Source organism: Ambystoma mexicanum, chromosome 13 (genome assembly GCF_040938575.1).
Source record: "Ambystoma mexicanum isolate Mex_15411 chromosome 13, UKY_AmexF1_1, whole genome shotgun sequence".
Taxonomy (NCBI): domain Eukaryota; kingdom Metazoa; phylum Chordata; class Amphibia; order Caudata; family Ambystomatidae; genus Ambystoma; species Ambystoma mexicanum.
In genome coordinates this window covers 707,830,133-707,853,202 of record NC_090938.1, presented here as the reverse complement: position 1 = coordinate 707,853,202, position 23,070 = coordinate 707,830,133, and the positions used below count along the sequence as shown (strand labels likewise).

Here is a 23,070-nt window from a genome sequence, read left to right as displayed (position 1 = left end):
CACAACTAAGCACCAGGACTCGTTTGTTCGTAGGATATTAGGATAGTGGTTTAAATCCTATGCACAAAAATATATGAGACTTGACGTGGTGGCTGATAGTGCTAGTATCTAGGACCATGATAACTCCAAAGGTACGCGCTGTGTGTTCGGAGGCGAAAGTGTATTAATGATACCAAGTGCACGCGAAACTTACAAAAAACACACAGTACGGCTGCCGGTCTGGGTGTTTAGAGCTCAATTACATGAGTTGAGATGCCAAATGTATGGGCTTCAAAAGGAGTATTAAGTAGGGAGCAAGCCGGTGGCATGAAGGGTTGAGGGCTGCATGCGAGGAAGAGACGTGCCTGTTGAAAAGGTCAGAAAGAGGGAGAGAAAGAAAGAGAAACCCTTTTAACGCTTACCCGCTGCAATGCTTTTTTCAGCTGCTGTAAGGCTTAGCAGGCATCCGCTGGGAAGGGGAGAGGCTGGAGGCTTGTCTCAGCCGTCTCATCTTATTCGAGGGTGTGTGTGGACTGTGGCTGCCTGCTCAGGGAAGCCGGGGCCGGGACGATCACGCGTGCGTAGAGGCCGCGTAGTCGATCGTTGTCATGGTGACTAGAGAACGAGTCACTCAGGTATGCTGGGAGAGAGTATCGATTTGCAGTGTGCCTCGGTGTGAGGAAAGTGTGGCTGTCAGCCTCATATAAAGTATTACACTGAGCCTGGAGGAAAAGGGGGAGGAATGCATAGCTCCGTGCGTATGTTTAATATATAGCAACAACAAGGAGCAACAGAAACTTAGTTTGTCGCAGTTTGTCGGTGAGGGCTAATGCGCGTGAGGAGAGGCTAATTAGTGGTGGGCAGGGACGTGGAAGCGGACATATGTCACAATGGTCATATTACTGGCTGAAAGATTTCATTGAGCCCATGATGGTAAGTGTTTAATCGATGTATCCATCTAGACTCCTTCCTAAGAAGACTGTGTTGAATGTCGGGGCTCCCCTTGATTTTCTCGAGTACCCACCAAAAAAGATTGTTTGGTGTGTGGTTAGCCTCCATGTAGTGTGTAACTAGAGGTGATGTGAGATTCTTACACCTTATTCTAGATCTGTGTTCCGAGATCCGAATGCTAACTGCTCTTGTTGTTTGACCTATGTATCGTAGTCCACAGGGGCATTCGATACAGTAAATCACATTCTGGCTTTTGCAGTTTGTGAGGTCCCTCAGAAGCCATTTGCGTTGTCCAATTTGGAAACTGCTCATTTTCTTCGTAAATTGGCAGGCCACGCAGTTGCCACATGGGTGATGGCCCTGCAGTGGTCTTAATGTTCGTGTGGAATTCTTAATTGGTTGAAATTGGGAATGTACTAGATGTTCCTTAATGTTTTTTGTTCTTTTATATGCAAATCGGGGAATTGAAAAAACGTTGTCACCCACGACCGTTATGCCGCGGTATGGTGCAGGAGCACCGTTTGCAGCTGCTGCAAAAGGGTTATTGTTTATGTTCCCTACTGGGTTTTGTCTCGCCATGGGTTGTGGTGCGTTTTGCTGTTGTGGCTGCTGCTGCTGTTGCTGCTGCTGTGGGGGGCTGGCTGTCTCTGTTGCATTTGGGGGTCATAGCAGTATTGATCCTGTTGTCCCCCCACCCCATTGGAGCTCCACAAGGGCTACCTGGGTGTGGGCAGCCCCACCCCTGTTCATTGTTCATGGGCTGTTGTTGCTGCTGTTGAAAATACCCTGATGGTCGCATTCTACAATCTCGTGAATAATGTCCCCATCTTCCACAATTCCAACACGACCCCTGTTGTCCTCCCCTTGGTCCTTGCCCACCATACCCTCTGTTTCCCATTCCTCCGTATCCTCCCCTTTGTCCGCGGTACCCACCTCTTCCTTGGGCCGGCCTGTTCTGCCACTGCGATCCTTGGCATGGTTGTTCCTCTCCGTTCCACTGTCCTTGGTCCTCTCCAACCCACTGTGCTGCTATCCCAACGGGCCTTCCTCCCGCGTTTTCTTCTCCTTCGTTTCCTCTGTCTGCTGTTGCACTGGCAGTAATGGCGGCGACCTTCACTAATTTCGTCTGTACTAATTTTGCTTCGTCACCCAGCCTCTTTTGCATGACCTCCTTTTCCTTCTCTTTGATCCTCCTCCAGTGGTGTACAATTATGCTCTGAATTTCAGGCCACCCTTTGGCTTTGATCCCAGCTATTTTGTCCAAGGCCTTCTGCACCTCTTTCGGCAACCCCTTTTTAATGATAAAATAGAATAAAGCTGTTGATTGATTCCATGCCGTACCAGTTTCGCTTCTGCATAAATCTTGCACTTGCAAAATGAATTGCGCAGGATCCTCGTTCTCCTCCATCGTACACTGCATCACTGCATGTAAATCTGGAACGTCTGGAAATGCACGCCGCAATGCATCCCACACTTGTGCTCGAACATTGTTAAATGGTGATCCATCGTGTCGGTCACAGCTCATCGTTACTCCCGGGAATCCTGCCCTTTCCCAGATTGTGTCTGCTTGGTGCCCGATTGCTGAAACTAATAAACTTTTTACATCACCTATAGCTAACGGCACGCCTGCTGTGTTTTTCTCAAATACATGTATCCACTTACCTGCCCCTCCCGTCAGTGGGGGGAGGAGTTTTAACAGGTTGGTTTTGTCCATTTGGGCCCACCGAATGTAATTTGGCCTACCTGCTCCTTTATGTATCAGTGGCATTTGTAGTTTTTGTTTCTTTCCCGTTCTGCTTGTCTTCCCTTTTTTCGCTTTACTTACCAATACGTTTCCTATCCTCCCTGTTCGTTGTCTTAATCTACCTTGCCACAATGGTGGCGATAGTGTGTCTGGGTAATGGTGGTTTGGCAGCGGGGATCCTTCCGCGGCAGCTGCCTCTTCGTATTCATCTAAATCGTCCCATATTTCTTCTATTTCTGACTCTAACTCGTTATTATCCTCCCAGTTTTCCTTGGGTTCACTTCCTGGTCTTCCACTTTGGTCTCCACTTTGTTGACTTTCTGGTGTATCTGGGTGTATAATTCTCACTGGCTTGTTATTCAATTGGAACAGGAACTGTCCTGACTGCCACTCTTGTTCTTGCCTCTGTTGTGATGACGTCCCTTGTGATACTATAGACTGCCCTGACACTGAGGCTGCTGGGGTTGCATTGCTTGCTGCCCCAATCGGAGGTGTGAGATCTGCCAGTGACAGCGGGGGTACCTCCCCTCCCCCTGGCAGCATTTGCCCTTTGTCACATAAAGCTCTTAACCGTGTTATTTCCATTTGTGCTTGTGCTAGCTGACGGTCCAAATCACCTGTTAAACATGCTATATCCACGGGAGGCGCACTCGTGGGGCCATACAGGCCTCCTTTGTCATATGGTGGGGGTTCGGTGGCTGTTGCCCCGCTCTGGGCAGTGGCGGTGGGTGGTATATACAGGGGTTCACTAAACCCTACCGCTGGCCTAGTCATTAAGGGATAGATTTTTGTTACTTTGTTTTCGGTTGTAGTTGTTGAGCATTCCCCTTTTGGTGTCCCACCTACTTCTTCAGGGTTTTTCTGCTTTTCCGTCATTCTGTTTGTACCTACCTCTGCCGTGGGGGAAACTTCCTCAAACATTCGCCATAAATCTAACACTTCTCTCCGGTTCTGTAACTGTTTCCCTTTGTATCGCGCTAGCAAATGTGTTGATACTAAGTCCAACACTCTTTTGTCAAATGATCCTCCTTCTGGCCAAATTGGTGTAACCCCGTCTCCCTTTATCTCAGTGATCCACTGATTGTGATACTTTTGTATCCTGTCGCTATAAAGTGGAAGGTGCTAGCAAATATGTGCTAGTGGTGTTACTCCCCCCATGGCAATGTTTCTTTTCCTTTCTTGTGTATTCTAGTACCTTTGAATCTCTTCCCACCTCTTACTTGGTATATCAATTACAATATGTAGAAATAATACGTTCTCTTTATCAATGCTCACAATTACCATATGTCACATTATCTTTCTGAGAGGTGTTACCTGATCACCTCTCACAGTTTATTTCTTCTGCTTTACCTTGTATCGATCACAAATTACTTGTGTTAAAATACTTTAGTGTATTCAACAAGACATATACATAAAAGCAGACCAACAAACATATAATCATGCAACATACACATGCACTGCCTGCGCGCGTTTGTTCTTTCCCTATTCCCATTACTGTCCCTGTTTTTCCTTCTTCCCTATACTATCCACTGTTTTGCATTCACTCCCCACCTCTTTCACCTTTATTATGTCTCAAGATTTCTTACTTCCACGGAAAAAGAATATTCTAAAAACTACTCCGAGCCTACACGAGACCCCTAATATTTTTCTCTTTGTCTCTATACTGCACTTGGTCGGGACAAATGCTACGCGGTGCCGCCTTCTACCCCCTACGGGCTAGGATACCACTTCTCTTCTTCTTCCCACTTCTTACAACACCTAATGGCCATATAAAGGATAGACCAGAAAAGCCTCACCGTCACTCACACAGACCCTATTCTTGGCTACCATCCCTTTATTACTAATTCCCTTCTTCCCGTATTTCCCCCTTACCTTCCTTTGGGGTCTTTGCAACCGGGACTCCACGTGTTGAGTCAGGTACTCTGAGGGTCGCCGCTCGCGGCCAGACCTCGCTCAGGTCCGTCCCCCAACCAAGCCGTGGCCTGCCTTGGCGAGCAGCTTTCGATCGGGTATTCATCAACCGGGAACACTTGACCCTTTCTTCTTGGTGTACACAGTCTGGTCAACCGCAGAGGCGATGGTTCTGCTGGGGGGTGCCCTGGATCTCGCTGCCGGGCGGCGCAGGCCTCAAGGCACCTCTCTAAATCATGTCGCGGGGGTCACCAAAAATGTAGGTGCCTTTCCCCGTCTTACTACGTGTGAGAGAAAAAGAAATAAAATAACCGGTAAAACCGCTTGTAGTGGCAGAGGCACTGAGACCCGGCTGCAAGAGTTCAAAGGATGGTTTATTTCTCCAGCTAGGAAATAACCCAAAAAACTCTACCTCATTACATCAGTGTCAACATTTATATTAGTTAAAGTAACTCTAACAAAAAATACTAAATGGACCCGATTGGCCAGACGGTGTGGTGCTGTAGCTGTGGGTAGCATCTCTTCCTCCTGGTTGGCTGAGTAGCTGACGGACGTCAAACATCTTGTGCTCCATGCAGGTCAGGGTCCGGTCACTGTGGTCACTACCTAAGCTAGTATTGTTTCATACTAAATGACAAATTATTTAAAACATTTTATGCTACTTGTCACATTTCTACATAAGTTACACACAATGATCATTGTCAGTACAATTGGGTCATTCGTGGCTTTAATTGAAGGCTGTGACCTTTATTGTGCATGTAAAAGAATCAGGCTATGTTTCGCCTTTCTTTCTAAGTTTCAAACTCTTAGTGCAAGTAAAAGCATATATAATAATAAAAATGCTTAAGGTTAGCAGTGGGGGTGTTGGGTGGGTTTCGCAACACAGTCGAGGGTCTGGCACTTGAAAGAAATACATTACAGGGGGTGCAGGGTCAGAATGGCAATAAATTGTTTTAATGGGGGTGGGTGGCTTGCACGTTTATGAGAACGAATCAAGCAGAAAGTGCTTAGCTCACCTTGGTTCACATGCCGGTTTTCAGGCAAACAGTGATCTCAGAGGAAGAAAATTGTAGCATATTGATTGTTGCAACTTTCTCCAGCCTCAGCGTTAGAATGGAAGCGCAGAGCTTTTTCTTTGCAGGGGGAGTGCAAGGGTGGGGGCCAGCCAGCTGCCTGCGTGCCTTGTGTGTGTGTATCTTTCTTTGGCTGCTGCGGTGGAAACGGGAGCTGAGCATTGCTGTACTATCGCAGTGAGGCCTGTTTGCCCAAGATGGAGTCGAAAGGGGGCACAAAAAATTGATGCCCCGTGTCCTGCTCAGTAGTCCCATCTATGCAGCAGTCAACCGTGGTTAACTTTACATAAGGGCAAGGGGTAATACCACTACCGGAGGCATGCGGTCCAAGCCTTGTACTGAGGAGCGTACGACGCGAGGGGGCCTGAGGACCCCTTGCTCCCATACACCCCACACGCCTTTGATCCACTCTCCAGCAGCCTGAAGACATCACACGATTCTCTCTGTGCCAGCCAGAGACAAATACGCTGGTAAACCCTGCACCGCTAAATAGTTTGAGATTGCAGGCCGCGCTGACAATCCAGGCACCTATCATCAGGTGGAGACTGCGGGCCCCACTAGCCTTTGACCCACCCCCAGCAGCCTGACGTCACCGCAAGACTTTCTTCCTACAAACCAGAGACAAACACGCCAGTTAACAATGAACTGACAAACAGGTGGAGACTGCAGGCCAAGCTGGCCTTTGATCCACTGACGGAGGACCTGAGGTGCAAATAGCGCGGTCCAGAGGCGTCCAAAGGCAGAAAGGTGCCTAAACCATTTACGACGCCGACAATTAGGGGCAATAACCACACAGCTGGAGATAATAAATAACCACAGATCCTAATATGGCGCCACCGCAAACCAGACAGCAAAAAAAGATCACGGGCACCCCAAAAATGAAGAACAAAAGCGAAAAGGAACAGGAAAAAAAAATGCAGCAATAGACAATACTAATACTAATACTAATACTACAAGAAGCCCTAACATAAACAATAAAGGATCAAGCAACCTTACTAGCATTAATTCACTCCAAACAAACGTGTCAGGATGTACACATGAAGAAACTACAGGAACGCCTAGACAATGAAGCCAATGCTAGTCACTTATGGCAATCCAAATTAATCGACATTGCAAGGAGTGAAAGAGCTGAAAAATCAGACTTATCGCATGCATTGATTACAATGATGACTGCAAGGAATAACCCGATAATTCAGAACAAAAACGAAAGAACAAATGAAAAAATAAGCAAAAAGCAAGTTACAAACGAGACGCAAGAAGCAGTAACAGTCCCGCCCAACAAAGAGACTGAATTGGCTCTGCAAAGAAACACACAAAACATGTCAGTAGGAAACTTAATAGATCTGACTGAAACTCCAAATACTCTCACAAACTCCGAAGAACAAAAACCTGGAAAGACCTGAAAACGATTACATTTTTAACAAAGGAAGCAAATCGATGACAGAGAAAGAGAAACCAAAACTAGGCGCCAAGGAAAAAAACAAAAGACAAAGAGGTTTGCGTGCCTTTTTGAGAAATCTTAAAATGCCAGCAAAAGAGGAGGTGGATAAAATACACAAAAACGAATTGAAAATGAAAACTCCCAGCCGAGTGAACAAAGGCGAGAGCCCGCCGAAAACAACTCCCCCCGCACCGGTAAGATAACACAGAAGAAAGATTAAATGCTGAATTGATGGACATGTCAACATATGCGGAAGAAAGAATTGACCTCTCTGAGTAAGCTCAAATACAAACAAGTCAAGCATCCATGATCACTGTAGATCAATATGAGGAGAACCAATTAGAAGATTCTACAAGATTTGACTACACAATAGAGGAAATCTCAAACGAAGATTTATTAAATGAAACACAAACAACAGAAGGGAATGAAACGAGCATGATGGAGCACAGTACGACTACACCAAGAGACCAAAAGGAAAAGAACAACGAAAAGCAAAACACACCTATGAGAGAAAGTGGAAATATACAGCTTCCGATTTTCATTGACCCCACAAAAAAATTGAAAAGTCCGGAGCACAAGATAAAACTACAAAGAACAACGAAACAAAATGACTACTTAATATTAAATAGAACAAATATATTGAGGCTGATGCACGTCATACCGAATATGAAAGAAATATCCACAAAAGATATTCTCTGCAACAAATTCTTGAATAATGAATTACGGACCAAGTATGGATCTAATTTACCAACAAAAATGCTCTTACGAGAACGATCGAAAACAAGATAACATTCAAACAACTAGGATTCGATCTTACAATCCCTGCCCAAAAAACAAGGATGAAAGAGAACAAAGAGGTATGAGCGGCAAACAAGAGATGACAACCAACAGTGTCATAAGACAAATGACAGGAAAGAAACACAGAATAGAACAGACGACTAACATCAAACAAGGAGGACAGCTGAAAAGGAAAGAAATGATGAAGAAGATCAGCATAAGTGGCAATCAAACACAGAATATGGAGACAACTCGACGCGTCAAGTTCAACTGATCAAGACAGCACTAACCAACGAAGATAAAAATCAAAGAAAGAGAGGTCCTCAACGCTCTCATTGTGCTCATGGAACACGCGTGGACATAAACATTTATTCAGAGACATAGAAGGAAACGATCTGCTAAAATCCGATATAGTATGTATACAGGAATCCTGGCTAGTAGATCAACCGATTAGTGACGGATATATGGTACTGATGAACCCAGCGATCCAAAGAAAAAAAGCTGTTCGCCAGCAGGGCTCCTGCCCATGGTAACAAATGAAAAACCGATCGAAATAATAGAGTCGGAACATGTCCTCCCATGGATATAAACAACCATAATTAGAATCAAAATAACACAGACAACTAACTGCGCAAGGAAAGTTCTAACTTGGTGCATAATCAATGTATACTGGAATCCTACTGCCGTAACAGAAGATACCTTTATAGACTCTGTGTTCTCAGCAATGGACCAAGCTAAACGAAGACATAGAAACAATTATTTGCGGAGACTTAAACATTCACCTGTGCAATAGAGATGGAGAAGAAAACGCAGAATCCACACTAGGAGCTCCTGCCAAAAAATGGAACAGTGAAATATTAAATAGACAAATGACCAGATCAGACTGTCATGATAGAGTAAGTGGCCGCATGATAGAACCTGGGCAAATGGTAAGACAACGGCTATAATTGATTACATCTACATGTCCAAAGGTATTAACAAAGAGACCAGTGATTCTATCAATCTGAAAAACGCGAACAGCGACCATTCACTCCTGATAAGAACAATAAATGTCGCACATAAGAAGAATGAAATTAAGCGCCTACCCTGTCTGGAATTAAACAATGGAATGAGCAGATTAAGGATCAGCCAGCACAAGATCGAAACACTCCCAAGTGTGATGTTAAAATCCAAACTTGACGACAACCAGAAAATTAAGTATAGATGGCTCTTAATCTCTTATAGAAAAGAGACAAAACTCAACCCGCATGCATCACAGAACCACCAGCATGCGTATAACCCTAGAGTTGTACAAAAGAAGAAGAAGCTGAGACAGATAATAAAATCACTAAAAAAAGACAACTCAGGAGACCTCCAAAAAAAATTGAAATGGGCAAAACAACAACATAGGAACTGGATGAAAAGAAAAAAGCTATGTTATTACAAGAAGATGCAGAGAGAATGCTACAAGCCACGAAAAACGGGAACACAAGACAACTATGGGCATTACTGAACGGTGTGCAGTCAAAAAGTCGACAAAAATAAAGTCGAAAGACAAAAATGTCGAAAAAAAAAAGTCGAATGTTTTATTTTTTTATGTATATGTATTTTTTGGGTTCAGTAAGTAAAAAAATAGAAAAAAGGGGGGTTGGGGGAACCCCCCATTTCAAATAAAAAACGTAATGAAAAAGAAATGTGACTTTTTTTTCCAATTTTCTTTTTCTATTTTTTGACTTTCGACATTATTGTTTTCGATGTAATGACTATAAATCTTACTGAACTTGCAGTCACAGAACCAAGAAGCTATGACCACAAATGTCCTGGAAGCAAGTTGGATAAAATACTACACTAGCCTATACAGAGAAAAACAACATAGCGACGAAAACGAAAACCAACCAATGAATGACTCATGGCACTTCTTATGGGACCTGGACGACATGAAGGAGGCAATAAAGAAACTGAATACATCGAAAGCACCTGGACCGCATGGTCTATCCAACATGATAATAAAACAGAACCCGGAGCCATCGAGCTCAATATGCAACACCATATTCACACTAATACAGAAGACCAAAAGGATACCTGCAACATGGCAGCAAGCCACTATATTTCCAATATTAAAAAACGGCCAAACTGAGGAACCAAGGCCCTCATTACAACTCAGGCGGTAAGGGGTTTACGGCGCCGTAAACAGCGCCGACCCTTACCGCCTGAGTACGAGGTCCCTTAGCGCCATGGCGGATTTAACACCTGCTTTTAGCAGGTGTTAAAATCCATGGCGCTAAGGGACCATGTTGTTAATTACGCCACCGTAATTTACGGTGGCGTAATTAACGCCTTCCCCACTCCCATTATGCCCTATGGGGCAAAAATGGGAATGGGGAAGGGTAAATGGGGATTGGGGACTTACCGCCCCGCCGACCTCGGAATGGGGCGGTAAGTCCGCCCACCACCATGGCGTAAACATAGTTTACGCCATGGTGGTAAAGTCACGGCCCAGGCGGTAACTTACCGCCTGGGTCGTAATGAGGCCCCAAGTAACTACCGCCCTTTGGCCCTACTGGACCCATTAGGAAAAATATTCACGAAAATCTTGATGAGGAGTTTGAACAACTGGGCCATTACAGAAGGAAAATAAGCCAAGAAACAAACAGGATTTGTCAAACCTTTAGGAACTAACATCAACTTATTCATCTTGAATCTGTTAAAACATGAAGCCATACCATCCAAAACTCAAATCTACGCAGCATTTATAGATTTAAAACTCGCTTTTGACTCTGTAAACAGAAAACAATTATGGAAGAAACTAAGTACATGGGAATGCCCAAGTAACATCTTAGAACCAATCAAGTTACTATACAAGAACACCACCATAAGGATCAGAATGTCTGAAGAAGGATTACTCTCAAACAAGATAAAGACAAGTAAGGGCTTAAAGCAAGGCTACCCAATTGACAGCCACATTGCTTCATCTTTACATGGTGGATCTGGAAACAAGCATTTACACACCACAGAACAACCCACCGAAGCTGAACGGTACAACCATAACATGCATCATGTACGCTGATGACATTGTTGTACTAGCAGAAACTCTAAGAGGCCTGAAAATTGCCCTGAAAAATTTGCAAACGTACATGACCGAAAATCAGCTTGAAATAAACGTGAAGAATACAAAGATCATGACTTTGATGAAGCGTAACAGAAAGAAGGGCCCAGAACCTGACTTCCACATAGGATAGGAAAAAATCGAAGTGGTAAAACAGGTTAAATACCTTGGAGTATGGATAAACCAATCACCTATAGAATCAGACATGATACTGCTCCTCAAGGCCAAAGCAATATCTTTATCTCAACAAGCAAAGATGATACACCTGAAATATGGAAAATTCTCACTGATTCCTGTAATAACATTCTACAGACAAATAGTGATGGCAATTCTCACTTAAGGCACAGAAGGAATGATTAACATTGACAACAAGATCTGGCGACAAGTAGAAGGACAGTCCTGGAGTAATGTCTTAAACTTGCCAGACTACTTTCCTATGCCTTCGAGCAGAATTAGCTTTACAATCATTACAATCTGTAGTCGTATGGAAGCAATTGAATCTGTACAGGAAGATAACAAGTGAGACTTATGCATCACCGATAGAAATCCTGTGAACAAAGAATACAGGGAACTCCAAGAAACCACTCGGAATTTGGAAAAACACAATGAAACACAAATGTGAAGCTGAGGGAATTTCCAGAGACATTCTCATAAATAGACCCCAAAAGGTCCGAAAGGAGACTGATAGAAAATGACTGGATGAAGACGATTGAGACCAAGTCTAACTATGCACTGGACATCCTCTGCAAACTGTATATCAGACCAATCAACAAATTACCAGAGTATTTAAAATAATTTCCATCATCGAAAATCAGAGACACTTACATGAGGATGAGACTGAACACTCACCCCACACGGGAAATAATGGCAGCCAGGAGAACAATTCCAGATAAAGAAAAAATGTGCAGGTTCTGTGGAGATGGGGAAAAAGTAGAGAGCCTGCATCACATTATGATGATATGCCCTGCACTAAGCAAGAAAAGAAATCTATCAAGAGGATGGTTTATGCAGAACCAGATGTCTGTTTCACCTGAAGATCGTTGGGCATTAATCCTAGCCGGAAAAGAAAAAAAACTGATATATGCGGTGGTCTCGTTCTGGAACAACATCATGGAGAACGCGCAGACAGGATGAAAATGCAGAAAAATAAAAAGCCAGAGACTCGATTCAAAAATGAAGAGAACAATTATAGCGAAACATAGAAAGGGTGTCCCAGTAAAATTCAGACAAAGATGAAAGGTTTGATATGCAAACAAGAGCATTTAAAAAAAAAAATATATATATATATTGGAACCCCTTAGCTCTAAGCAATGAGAAATTCGTCGAAATGGCAGAGAACATCATGGAGGAAATATATCAAAATTGTCAACCAAAGTACATAGTACTATGTGGAGACCTGAATGCGACTTGCTCGATTTTATGAGGAAGAAAGAGAAATCACAAAAAAATAAATGCCACTTACTGCAGTACGAGGTTTAATGTGGTCATCATTGATGACCTTGCGTGATCTACACAACCTCCAGATGGGACTTGAGAATGACACAATTCCAATACCTACGTGGGAGAGAGAGGGTCAAACTGCAATAGTAGACTATATATTTGTGTCTAGAGAATTGCTTCCCCTCATTTCAGAATTCAAAATAATCTGGACTGAACACAGTGACCACAATGTGTTAAGGGCTAGGTGGACAACAAGACGCGAGACAAGAAGAACATTTTTACCAGCAGTCGAGGATTGCAGTGGAGGAACAGGTCTAAGATTAAACGCTAAGGCCATCACTAATCTAACATCTAGATATACTGCAAGCACTGCTAAGAACAAAGAAGTAATGGCCAGCGGAACCATTGAATATCAACCACTCATTACTTTATATCAACCAAAAAGGAGCAAAGGGAGAAACGTCACAAAAACACCACATCACCATCAATGTGATAAATCACTGATCGCTGAGAGAAGAAAACTCAGAACAGCCAAAAGATTGGCAGCAAACACCAACACTGTTGAACATTTAGAACAGGCAAATACAGCTGCAAAATGATACAAAAAAGAAAAGAAAATCTCAGAATTAAACACCTTGAGGGACGAGAGCCATGATGGCATTACTAAAGCAGATCTAAAAGAACACCTGCATGAATAGCCCACTTTTATTCATGTTGTCATCAAAAAATGTATGGAAATGAGATCTATTCCAGCATCATGGACAACGTCAACTGAAGTCCCAATTCATAAAAGTGGCCCAACAGAAAATGCAAAAAAACTACCGCCCAATAGCCTTATTGGGTGTAATTGGAAAGGTTTTTGGATCGCTGCTACTAGACCGCTTCCAACTATGGGCCAAAGAATCTGGTTGCGCAGACCCTTTCCAGTCGGTTTTGTAAAAGATGCTGGAACTTCAGCAAATATCCTCTTGTTAAATGCCCTGAAGGGAAGGAAAATTGACGGTAGTCCAAGAATCTTTGTAGCATTTGTTGACCTGGTCCAGGTCCAAGCTATGATTCCAGAGGAAATCTGGCTCAGACTGGAAAGCTACTTTTGGCGTTGAGTGTTAGGCTTGCCAAAGTCGACATCAATGGCCTCCTTTCGCCAAGAGCTGAATTTGCCCTCAATGCAATCAATGGTAAAAAGAAACAGCTTGATCCTATAAAGAAAAAACATACAAGGTGACCGTACAAAAATCTTCAACATCATTAAGCAGAAAATGATGGAAAGGAGAATAAAACTTATTAGATTGGGTACAGAGAAACTAGGCTAAATTAGATGAGATAAACTGCACAGAAGAAGACCTTATACAAAACCCTAATAAGGTATAAAAAAAGAACTGGAGGAATGGGACTGGATTCAAATCATTTTAACAGCCTCTAGAAACAAACTGACGGCCCACCTCCCTTTTTAACAGTAAAGTAACTACATGAACTACCGGCTTACATGAAGAAATTTCCCAACAAAACCCTATGAAATATTTTTCTACGGATACGTTTGAATCTCTTACTAACCAATGAAATCAGAGCCATTCGAGGTCTTTCGTTTACCAACAAGTGTCATTTCTGCAATAAAGTAGGACAAGTAGAAACACTTAGACAATTGTTGCTGTCATGCGCGGGGCTGAACAAAATAAGTAAACACCCATATGGGGCACCTCTTCAAAGATCATCGAATCAGTTTGGTGGCCACATTTAATGGGAGGAGACAGACCCTCTTATGTGATAGCAGTGGTACAGTTTTTCCAAACCATGGAATTGCATAAACATGGGGAACATGTTGGCAGTGGCACAGTTCTTTGAAAACACAGAGCCTCATAAATGAGGGAAAATGGGGGAGATAGACGGAACTGGACGATATGAAGTTAACTGCCTGATTCATGGAATTATTTGCGTGAAAAATGCATATGTGCACGCCTTTCTCCCCGAAAATCCCCATACTTCATACAGGGATTTTTGGGCAGAAAGGCACGCAAATCTGCGTTTTTCACGCAAATAATTCCATGAATCAGGCTGTAAATGTTTTAAATGGAACAAATTGGAATCAATTACAAGTAACTTGTAAAAATTGTTTCGCAATTGAATCAAGTAAATACAATATAAAAAATAAAAAAGAATTGCTAAAGTGGTAGCTTCATGCCTGATGACGCAAGAGGAGGAACCCACATGGAAGAAGATGGGCAGAAGGGGCTGGGACCAATGGCCTGGCATCCCTTATGGAACAGGTAGCCTATGTGTAGGGTCTCAACCAACCAGCCACGCGGGTTTGCACAGTATGTAATTTACATCGCTGAAGACGCTGTATGCCTTCATGAAGTGTTGTTCATAGATTTTGCCAAAGCTTTCCTTGGCAGCAGAGTTCTTTTCTGGTGCATTTCTATTTTGTGGAAATAAAACTTTCTTTTCCTTGCAAGAGGTGTGCTGTGCTTTTTTTCCTAGTGTGTTTTATATTTTCTGGTGTGAGCGTTGAGGGGGCTTCTCTATATTTTTTGGTGACCCCGACATGATCCCAGTGTCCCCCGCGAAGACGGAGACTTCCAGACTGCACCTACAGTGACCAGTTCCAAGCCTGCAACCCGCAGTGGTGTACAGGAGCCGTTTTCACAGAGTTCCTGTCTGCTCTTTGAAGCGGGGCGCGGCTCCTAGGAGAGTGAGGCTGTTGGTGGGACCCTGTGATGGAGGAGCTCGGGTGAAGATGCAAACGTAAGTACACCTCTTGCGAGTAAAAACAAAAGGGGTAAGAGTGAGTGGAGAAGTGTGTGGGTGTGTGGGAGACAGAAGAGTGTGAAAAAGTCCACATGGCGGGTTTTATATTTTTATATTATTAAGGAGATTATAAAGATGAAAAAAGGAGTGTGGGGACCTCTCAGAGTAGGGGGAGACAGTCGTGCCATATTTTACTGTGATATGATATTTTATTTATATCGCGCTCGTACACAAGTGTTTCAAAAACAAGAAAAAAAACAAATCAACAATCTTACTAGGCACAGTGACATTGAGAACGAGCAAGTGCATGGGAAAGGGAAAAGGGGGAAAGTCTAAGGAAGGGGGAGAGGTGGAAAGTGCGGGACAGAGAAGAAAACAGAATAAATAAATAAGTAATAAATAAATATATAAGTAAATGAATGAATAAAGGTGGAAGTTCAACCAGCAAGTGGCGAGTGCTAGGGTAAGCAGATAGGGTATATCTGACAAGTGCAGAAGAAAAGTGGGTGGCGGACTGAATGGGTACAGACCCCAAGTGCAAAATGAGGCCCAGAGGGAGTGCAGGAGGGTGGCAGGGTGAGCAGGTACCTAGGACCGAAGGACAGAGGGACAGATAAGGAGAATGCAAGGGTAGGAGCTCTGTATAATTAGAGGGCTCAACTTCCTGGGCCCAATATATTCCAGGTGGGGCAAAGAGAAAAAGTAGTAGTTGTTGTTTGAGCTCATTATTTGAGTTTGTAGTTTTAGTGTACTGAATTGTTATTGTGAACTCGGTGGAGGCCAAGGGAGGGCCAGTGAGAATAGGGTAAGCGTGCAGTGAAGAAGGTGGAGCATGAACAGAGGGCGACCGGGAGGTGGGAATGGAGGACTGGTAGGGACAATTATAATAACACTGTGCGCGATGTACAATGAAATGTTTCTGTTGAATATACCATCGCTAACATGGGGAAAATTACTCAGCTGAAATATATGTATAGTGCATTGCCATTGTACAAGGATAAAATAGAGAGGTACCACAAGCAGTGGTTGGTAGAGACACAAGGAGGAATGTCCTGCCCCTGACCACACCACAGTTCTAATAATAGAGAGATATTAGAGCACATGAGTATGTTACTAACTGCTAAGTATAAGGGTAAACAAATGCAGAAGCAAAAAGAGATCTTAGACCTGTGGAAAATGGTGTTGGATGTGGAGGATACCGCCAAGTGCATGCCCCGGTGGGAAGGTAGTGCCCTGTGGCAAACTCATGGTGACAACAAGTAAGACAGAAACAAGTCAGCACAGTTCAAGGGTGTTTATTGAACAATGAAAGTGGTATGCGGGTTGGAAAAACGCCTAATCTAAACCTAAATCTAAGATGGGGAAGGGTGTCGAACATCAAATGAAAAATAAGGCAGTCCTAGTTGTGTCGTGTCAAATAAAAGGGCCTAAACTAAGATAAACCTATTGCCAATTCCTTACACTAAATAAAAAGGGTGTGAGGTTAAGTTTCAAGAAAGAAAGAAGTGTTCTCAAATGATAATTCAGGAGGTGGTAGCCTGGGTCTCCTTTCCCCACATTTTGAGCACAGGGTAAGGTGGAGTTGGTGCAGCACAGTACAGTCTCTGGCTTCTCTAGCATGAGACGACAGTTCCAGTGACAGTTCTCAGGGCCGTCAATGGTCAAGTCTTATTTCCTTAGAAAGTCTCTTGCCTTCGGGCCTGATGTATGCAGATAATCAAAAACAAAAGTTCCTTTAACACATGAAAGTTTGTTAATAAAGTTCCATATGGGTGATGGTTTCACCCTTGGGTCCCCCTCTTCTGGGCTGACCTTTTTTGTATTGCACTTCACAATTCTGTTAGGGTGACCGCTTCACCCCCTGTACCCCCTCTTATGGGCAGAGCCTTCTTAATTTTAATCCACAGTTCAAAATAGGGTGATGGCTTCACCCCTGGGTCCCACTCTTTTGGGCTGACCCTTCTCGTATCGCTCTCCACATAAAGTTATGATGAAAGCTTCACCCTTGGATCTCCCTCGGCCAGGCTCCGACCTCTCTTGACTGTTAGTACTCGTGTGACGATTTCACCCCTGGATCTCACTCTGCTGGGCTCGGACATCTCTTGACTGCTAGTAGTAGGGCGATAGCTTCATCTGTTTCTCAATAGTATTTCTTTGTATCTTTTATTCTTTTCTCATTAAACTTTGGGTGCTAGCTTAAATCCTTGGCTCTCCCTCGCTCTGGCTCGGACCTCTCGTGACTGCCAGCTCTGGGCTGACAATTTCACCCGTTGGATCTCACTCGTTCGGGATCGGACCTCTCTCGATTGCCAGTGTTGAGTTTAGCTTCACCCCGGATCTCCCTCGTCCAGACTCGGACCCCTCTTGACTTTAACCGGAGTCAATTCCCCTGATTTCTAAACGTTCACTTTCTTTATGGGATTCACTTCCCTTTCTTTCACAATGCTTGTAGATAGATCAAAGTCTTTTGATTGTACAGGGATTTTATTTGACCCTCTGTATAACCACCTTGACCTATTTGCGCAGGCTTTCCTACGGCCTTCTGGTGCTTGGACTTATTCTCATATGGGACTTGACCAGAGTCTCTCGCATTAGCACCCACGTGGTGCCGTTTTCCCTCTGCAGCTGGTCTCCCCTTCACACTTTTAACAGTTCATTCAAAGGTAAACTCCTGCGATTGTCACTCAACACAGCCCGATTCTTATCGGTTCACCCCTTGACTCACCAGCTGTGATGTACCACTTGGCTTTTGGCTTCTCTGGAGTCAAGGCCGGCACATCGGGCACGGGAGTTTCCCTCGATCCTGCTTAGCGGCATAAGCCTGCGCTGTGTACCGCTCACATTTGCTGCAGGACACTTGTGCTATTGTTCGCGGTCTTAGATTCTCTTCCACAAAGGATCTGCGGGTCTGGGATGAAAAGGGCAAGGTCACTTTCAGCCTCGTCACCATCTAGCTTCCTGCCACTTTTCTCTTTCTCTTGAACTGCTGCCCGGTAGCCGTCGCAACGTACTGTCTACATTTTTCACCTCTCTCGCCTTGCTCATACTGTACTCTCCTGCCCCACCTTTTATCCCTGTGGGGAAAAGGAAGGGCCGTCAGGTGTGGGTTATCAGAATTAATTGCCTCACTTTGCCTGACCTTCATGTCGGGACATGTGAGGTAAGCAGCGTCATTACAATTCCATAAAACAGTAAAAGAAGGGGTTGGAATATCAGGAGAAGCGGTTGTTAGAGCTGCCAAAAGTCGAGTTACAAGGGAAAGAAGTGATATATGGATTATTTGGGTTTGCAGTGTTCTCAGAAGGGTAGGTTTTGGAGGGTTTGTTAAATGGACGAAAATGACCATGGAGAGCAGAACAGAGGCGATTGTGGGAATAGTAGTGTTCTGTCATGGTAGTTTGGTTATTCGTAAAATGACTATCAGAGGGAAAGGATTGGTAGGGTTTGTGGGGCAAACAGGAATAGCTAGGGCCGTGAAATAAACAAGAGGGATTGCGGGAACTATAGTATTTTACCTGAGTAGGTTGGAATGCGGAAGAAGGTAGTCAGAGTGACGAGAAGAAGAATGACTAGGAGTATTTAAATGGAGATTGGTGAAACAATGATTCTGGGAGTTATGCGTTTTGGGTGTAACCGGGTTTCGGACCTTAAATGATTGATTTCGTACAAAGGGGTTGGATCTGGCACTAAGAGATATAACAGGAGGAAGGGAGGCAGATTTAATACAGCCCATCAAAGTTTTAGATATCTTGCCCTTCTCTCCTTCCCTGGCACAATATTACGTCTTACCTGGGACATTCACCCGAGCATGACCACAGGTTCCACCACTCAGGTGATACTCCCCCACTGGTCCACCCCCAGGAACTTCATCCAACACCGATGGGCGTGTCCTGGCCACCTGAATAAGGGATTCTATAGGTCTTATGGGGAGAATACCCTCAGGTTTCTCAAAGCCCCAACTGTAGTAATGGCAATAGCACCAGAGGAAGTGCCATGGCCCGTGCCTATAGAGGCTCTATCTACTCACTGCCCACCCCGCCACAGGTTATTCCAATCCAACATATGTGTCCACGCCAGCCACCGCCCCACCCCACTGCCATATCAACCAACACCCAAATAGCATTACACAGCAGGAGCCAAAACACAGAATGAGTTGGAGTAGGCATTGGAGGCAGCACACGCAGAGTTAACCCGGTTGAGGGCAGTAAAAGAAGGGGAGAGCAAACAAGTGTGTGGGTTGAAAGAGTGGAGGGCCGGGGACATCTTGTTCAGATTGGACAGCACCACTATTAAGGATGTGTGTGTCGAGAAGCATGGGAGTAAAGATCGAGGGGCACAAAGTGCAGGTTATGGGACAGTGAGGTTGGACAGGGAAGCGCACCAAGAGGACAGGAAGGAGACTGGGACAGTGTAGAAGAGGGAAATGAGGCGCAAGGGGCTCTAGAAATAACACCAAGGGTAGAAAGTTTGTGGGGTGAGCGATTAAGGAGTAGGTCTGGATAGGTAGCAGTGGCAAGGAAAAAGGGAAGTGGCACGCGGAGAGCGGGCGAGGACTAGACAAGCAGATGCTGTTATGTGCCAAGGGCGCAGATGGATAAAAATAATCTGATCTAGGCGCTCCCGGCCCTTACTGCCAGGTCTGGGAAGTGGATATAGGCCTTTGAGAAACAGAGAGTGCAGGTTACTTTGGCAGTAGGAGACATGAAAAGTCTACTTGGCGCAATTGTGGTGGACCAGGCCAGGCACGGGTGGGTCAAGGCAAGATACCCTGGAGTAAAATAAGATGATGATGCGCATGATGGGGCACTTATTAATAACATTAGGGCCCAAGTTTGGGACGCACTGCAATGGGTATAGCCCGACACATCTGATTTACAGTCTATAATGCAGTATACTATGGTGGACAACGAAGATGCCACTCAATACATTTTAGAAGTGCAGGAGATGTGGCGAACGGAGACGGGTGACCAGTGGGACCGATCAGTTCCTCTTTTTGATTTCGTTATCAAAAGGGGATTGCCCAAGGAAGTTCAGAAGGTGCTTGACAAGATAGTGGGCATAGAGGCGAAGGGGTGGGCCGACATTCAAACTGTAATAAGACACCATTGCAAAAGGATTAAATAACGAGAAAAGGAAATGGCACAGAGGTTGCAGGCGGAGGAAGCAAAACTAGTACAGAAAGGGTTAGCTCAAATAGCAGTGGAAGGGGCCGCAATAGCAAACACAGAGACAAATTCAGCGGAGCAGGCTGCAGCTCGCGCAGATGTACGGAGAGCAATGTTTTGGCTTGTGCAGGACAGGGGCAGTAGGTTGGTGGAGCCCTGCATCAGTATCCTGAGTGGCATCAAGGAAGTCAGCAACAGGGAAGAGGAGAGTTCCAAGGGAACAGAGGGGGTTGAAGGGGGTTAAGTGAGATGGACCCAGAGGTGGTATGGGACCGTCTCAGTGCTGGAGCTGCGGGAAATGGGGACATTTCGCAACAGAATGCAAAAGCAAAAGCAGGCAGGGGGGGTGGTATAATGCATATAGTCAACATACCCCAACAGTACCGCAGCTGCCCAGGTTCACCTCCATGCCTTATGAAATACATGAGGCCTACACCCAGTTGCCCCTAAACCCCCCACACATGCAGGCCCAAGCATCGCGTAGTGTGCAGCCGCAAGCAGCCCATCAGAATGCTTTATACAAAGGTCAGATACCCACACCCAGAGCCAATGGGACAGTAGCACCCTGCCGAGGGGTCAGTGTCATGGGTGGAAACCCCTTCACATTTCCAGGTACCAAAATGTATCCTAATTAGGACAGCCCACAGAAAGCTCTTGCGTGCCCAATACTGTCCATGACTACACACCCTGGCAAGGAACCCTTGGTGGCTGTTCAGATAGGTAATAAGCAATTAATCTTTATGGTCAATACAGGTGCCACTAAATCATGCATCAGTGAAGGAAACTTCCAGCTATCAGGTTAAACTCTTGCCACACAAGAATTCTATGGGGCTGTCGCCACAGTTCTCTACACAGAAGAGGTAGCTATCAAAATAGGAGGGAAAATGGTGAGTGCACCTGTACTATACTCAGAGGCCTCCCCCATAAATCTGTTGGGACGGAATTTGTTGAGCAAGCTGAACATGACCATTTTCTTTACATACCATGTGGTGGTTTGCGCCACCCCGGGTATGTGTCCCTTAAGGGCAATGGTCATCATTCAGGCCCGAGGAGGCGAGGTGGAGGTCTGTAATATCGCTGTAGACCCAGACATGTTTGTATATGGGATAGCGGTGTTGCTTGATGCGGTGCCCCAGATTGTCAAGGCGTTTTTGGCGGGTACCATCAGATTTCATTTTCTGACTTGTGGTAAACCCAGAGCTTGTGGAAGGCATGATATTGTCCCTAAATTTACAGGGCCTGGTTGTGTTGGCTAAAATAATTGTTGTGGTTGGGACAGATACTCATGGGTGCAAGTGGCAGACAGTACTGTGTATTGACCCAACTGTGCCCCTCAAGAAAGTGACAGATGCTGAGTTGTTTGAGGACAGGGATGACGATGGAGAAATAGTGTTGGCAATTTGTATCCCTTGCAATATTATGGTACAATACCGGAAGGTACAATGTTCTTTGATGGCCCTTGTCATCCTGCCCCCATTTACGAGTGACTTAGAGCAAGTACCAGAAAGGTTACAGACAAGGGAGTGGCACTGGTTAGGATAATACTGAAGCCAGGCGCAGTGTTGCTGTCATGTCCAATCACACCCACTCACTTACCCCTGCTCCCCAGCCTCACCCACATACTCAGCAGTAGCGGCAGCAACCCAGCCGAAGACAGGGGTTCCCAGCAGCTGGGGGACCGAAGTCTACATGGATGTTTCCATGTTGGCGATTGCCGTGGCGACTCCATGCTAAGCAGCATTACACGACCCTCTGGAAACCCTCCCATCATGTGATCAGGAGACGACAACGGCATCGCAGGAGACATCTCCAATCATTCTCCTCGTTGCGGGTCACGTGACACATGGCCCACGGTCACGAGACCCGCGTCATGTGACTCCCATGCATTCAAACGGAGCGAACAGACGCGGAAGCAACGCTTCACAGCTGCTTCTCCGGAGGACTGTCTGGCGTTTGTTTTTTTTGTGCAATTCTGGTATTTCCTGGACTATGCAATGTTTACCTGGACTGTTTTTTGGATCTCCCTTGACCTTGGCACAATCATTGTTTACCTGGATCACGACCTCTGGCTTGCATATCGGATATTGAACTGGTTTTCCTTGGCTGTGGTTTGAACTGCTGGTTTTTGGCCTCGGACTGTTTTTGGACTTCTCACGGATTACGATCTTGATCTCTACTTGGCTCAGGTGTATTCAGAGTCTCATCAGATCCGTGCCAGCCTGCTGCCCCTGCCGGTACTATCCTGCTCCCATCTTCAGGGTATCCTCCTAATCTCATTCGGTAAGCCCCGGGGTTTAAGCTTTGTTACAAGTAAGCACTACTCGCTGTCACTATATAATATAACCCTTTCTTGCCCTGCAGCGGTTAGGGGGTTCTTCCAGCGTTCCCGGTTCCAGGCTGACGACACTCTACACCTGTGGCCTCAAAGATTGCACGGGTATTGGTTCTTACTTTACCCGTGTGGTACTTGGGGACGGAGGTATCTCATATCTACACGACCATCAAGACAGAACAGTTGCCCCGAGTTAAACAGTACCTGCTGTCCAAAGAAGCAGCGGAGGGCATACGAGACACCATTGTGGCACTCCTTAATCAGGGGATAATAGTGCCCTCTACCTCCCCATGTAACACAGCAATCTATCTGATAAAAAAGGGAAAAGGAGTAGTTGGGGTATGATTCAGGACCTTTGTCCTCTAAACGACATTGTCCAGGCAGAATTTCTTGTAGTTCCAAACCCTATGATGATACAATGCAGCAT

At 45.0% G+C, this 23,070-nt stretch overlaps 1 protein-coding gene across 1 annotated transcript in view; it reads right to left on the bottom strand.

Annotated features, from left to right (window-relative positions):
• Positions 1 to 23,070, bottom strand: part of LOC138521762 (E3 ubiquitin-protein ligase TRIM39-like) — a 1,417,788-nt gene that overhangs the window by 1,000,585 nt on the left and 394,133 nt on the right. The gene's annotated exons all lie outside the window — the stretch shown is intronic.